The sequence below is a fragment of the Hippocampus comes genome, unplaced genomic scaffold (assembly GCF_001891065.2).
Source record: "Hippocampus comes isolate QL1 unplaced genomic scaffold, H_comes_QL1_v1.1 scaffold169, whole genome shotgun sequence".
NCBI classification, from domain to species: domain Eukaryota; kingdom Metazoa; phylum Chordata; class Actinopteri; order Syngnathiformes; family Syngnathidae; genus Hippocampus; species Hippocampus comes.
The window spans coordinates 247,129-250,999 of NW_017806049.1; positions in this window are offsets into that span (position 1 = coordinate 247,129).

A 3,871-nucleotide genomic window follows, 5' to 3' on the forward strand; every position below is an offset into this window, starting at 1 on the left:
GGGAGGGGGCATTTGCGTGTCTGTGTGCATGTTATTAATATGATATGTTTTTGTATTAGTGCACACTGCACCCTAAACATCATGTCAGTCTTACTTTCACAAAAAGTATTTAAAAAAGAAAATATAATAAAGCAGGTCACCTTTGACCTACGGTGGCGCGCAACCTGCGTCACTGGAAGTTGTTAGCGCTCAGCAGTCTGCAATTGCAGCTCGCGACCAGCGCTGTTGCACTATATATTTTATTGTTATTATTATTCTCATTCAGAGTTTGTTTCATGTACAACTCACCAGAGCACTGGCAAAAAATGGGAATCTGGAGGGCCGAGAGAAGCATTTGAAAACGGTACTCGTGAGCTACGATAACACGCTGCAAAAATGTATTACATGACTCCGCGTCTGGTCTCGACGAAGGTAGGCAGTGATTTCCTTTTCACAAACCCCAAAACTCTTGTGTCTACTTGATTTTTCTATTCCGTTCATTTTAGGTGCTGTTATGGCTGTTACTCTTCATGAAATGCGTGTGTAAATGCGCGCGTGTGCGGTGAGGTTGGTTGATCGAAAAGTAGATCTTCGGTCAAAAAAGGTTGAGCACCCCTGGTATAGAATTTGCTTGCATGCTATATTTTTTACTCTGGTTTTATTGAAACAGTAAACAAAGCTAGTAATATCGCAAGACTTTTTGTACAGAACTGTTTACTTCTCCGTGCCAACTAATCGTGACTCATTTAGTGTCAGTCAAGTGTGGTCTGTCAGCAAATGGGTTCGGCCCTTTTTCATTTCCATCAGCTTCCTGTATGGTATTATTTCAATTAGCATCAGCATTTTCTAAGACCGTGAAATGAATTCAGCACATTGTTCTTTTATCACGCCAATGTCCTTTTGCCACTCTCATTCTCTTACTTCCATCGTTAAGATTCCAAGCAGGTACTGGTAAGTGTCAGCAAATGAGGAGTCACTAAATGAACAGCCAGATTGTTAATGTCCTTCAGGGAGCAGACGGCACAGGAGATGAAGTCAAACTCTTTTTTTGGGGGGTGGGGGGGGGCAGAATACATGACTATCACTTGTATCAGCTCCTTGTCCTCAGTCTGTTCTTTCTTTCTATCAGCAGAGTGTTTCCTTTCATGCGGTTGTCCTTCTAGTCTAGCAGTGCTGATTTCTATTAAATGAAGCTACAAAACACAAGCAGACACATTGGAAATAAATTATATACTGCCTGATAATAAATTCAGGAGTTTGTTAGAAGCCACAGAAGTAGCTGATGAAAAGTTTATTTTCAAATCCCAATTGTCCGGGCGGCAATCGTTTTTCATGAAGCGAACTTCGAAAGCAAAAGCAGCCACAGAAGCTTCATTGCGGGTGAGCCACTTAATCCTTCAGAACAAGAAATCGTTCCAGGATGGAGAGATGGTGAAAACGGTATTCCTCAAGATATTGAGGATATAAATAAATGTATGTTTTGCAATTTTCTAACAGGTCTATCATTTGGATTCATTTTGTAAGTAGTTAGCATGCTAAAAAAGTGTTAGCAACCCTTGTTTTGACATAGTATAGATAGAAAGAGAATTGTCCTGGAGGTGAAAAGTGTCAGATTGTGGTACAAGGCTGAGCTGAAGGTGTTGTGTTCCATATAATTTGGTTATGTCCCACAAGTAGCATATGAACGAGAAGAGAAAGAAAAATTCTGGAAGGAGCTACCTGAGGCAGTTCTGAGGCAGGAAGTGCAGAGAAGCAAGGCCTGCCTGGATTTGTCACCAGCCAATCGCAGGGCACATATTGACAAATCTCCAATCATATTCACGTTCACACCATTTCGAGTCTTAAATTAACCCAAGAAACATTTGTTTGGAATGTTGTCGAAAAATGGAAGAACTCTGGAGAAGTCCCATGCAAGCCCAAGAGAATATTCAAACTTGCAAATGTCACAATTTAGATTTAGACCCCAAACCTCTGAATTTTGAGGTAGATGTAACTAACCATTCGCTGCTTGTTGAAAAATGTCTTTCAGCACAGATTTAAATAATTCTCCAATTTGGTATACCATACTGGTATGCATGTGTCCCTTTACATTCCATTTCGATTTGTGATGATCATCTTTCTTCCTCTCAACGGTCTGCCAAGAAATCTTTCCAGGATGGAGAGATGGTAAAAACGGTATTCCTCAAGATATTTATAAATAAATGTATGTTTTGCAATTTTCCAACAGGTCGATCATTTGGATTCATTTTGTAAGTAGCTAGCATGCTAAAAAAGTGTTAGCAAGGCTTGTTTTGACATAGTATAGATAGAAAGAGAACTGTCCTGGAGGTGAAGAGTGTCAGATTGTGGTACAAGGCTGAACTGGAAGGTGTTGTGTTCCATATACTGTAAGTTGGTTATGTCCCACAAGTATCATGTGAATGAGACGAGAAAGAGAAATTCTGAAAGGAGCTAGCTGAGGCAGTTCTGAGGCAGGAAGTGTAGAGAAGCAAGGCCTGCCTGGATTTGTCACCAGCCAATCGCAGGGCACATATTGACAAATCTCCAATCATATTCACATTCACACCATTTCGAGTCTTAAATTAACCCAAGAAACATTTGTTTGGAATGTTGTCGAAAGATGGAATACCAGGAAAACTCCCATGCAAGCCCAAGAGAATATTCAAACTTGCAAATGTCACAATTTAGATTTAGACCCCAAACCTCTGAATTTTGAGGTAGATGTAACTAATCATTCGCTGCCTGTTGAAAAATGTCTTTCAGCACAGATTTAAATAACCCTTCAATTTGGTATATCATATTGGTATGCATGTGTCCCTTTACATTCCATCTCGATTAGTGATGATCATCTTTCTTCCTCTCAACGGTCTGCCGTGTCTCCCACCATTTAAGTATTTGATTCTACTGCATCCCTGCTGATGTGGTTCAATCTTATTAATTGACAGTCTGAATGGAAATAATTGTGTACAGTCGTGACCTACTTTGTGGAAATTCCTTCATGTTTTCCGAAATGTTGAGATAATTTTTTTTTCAATTAAATAATCATAAAATAAATTGTTCAGATTAGCCAAATCTGATGATTTATAAATTATTTCAATATATGTGAATTACATATGAAAAGTCTGGCACTGATCAACGGACCATCTTAACTCTATCTGTGGTTGAATTACTACTGTGGTATTTTCAAAACATAATAATAAACACAAATCATGACATGAGGAACGTCCTATCTGGCCGCAACACTCTCTGGTCGCTATGGTAATGTTTAAACGTGCCTTCAAAATAAGATACGCCGCAAATACAAAGTGCATGAAAAATACGACTCACCATCGCCGCATGTTATGCAGAGTGGGCTTGGTGCGTGGGAATCTCCCGTTGAGATAAATCCGTATCTTAAGTAGGATTCCTGATATAAGTTTTTTTTTTATTAAATGAAGCCTTTTTTTATTTGGAAGTCGTAGACTCCTCTTCTGTCTCCTGGCTGGGCTCTTTCCCCTTCCCAAAGGAACTTTCCAAAGACGTTTTTTTTTTTTTTACTCATTTTGCTAGCTCTGGGGTTTCATATTAGCGGTAACCCATCACGTGACCGAGAAGCACGCCTTGAGTGACATACTGTAGACAGATATAACCGAGAATCTCGTCATCATTCGCTGCCTGTTGAAAAATGTCTTTCAGCACAGATTTAAATAACCCTTCAATTTGGTATATCATATTGGTATGCATGTGTCCCTTTACATTCCATCTCGATTAGTGATGATCATCTTTCTTCCTCTCAACGGTCTGCCGTGTCTCCCACCATTTAAGTATTTGATTCTACTGCATCCCTGCTGATGTGGTTCAATCTTATTAATTGACAGTCTGAATGGAAATAATTGTGTACAGTCGTGACCTA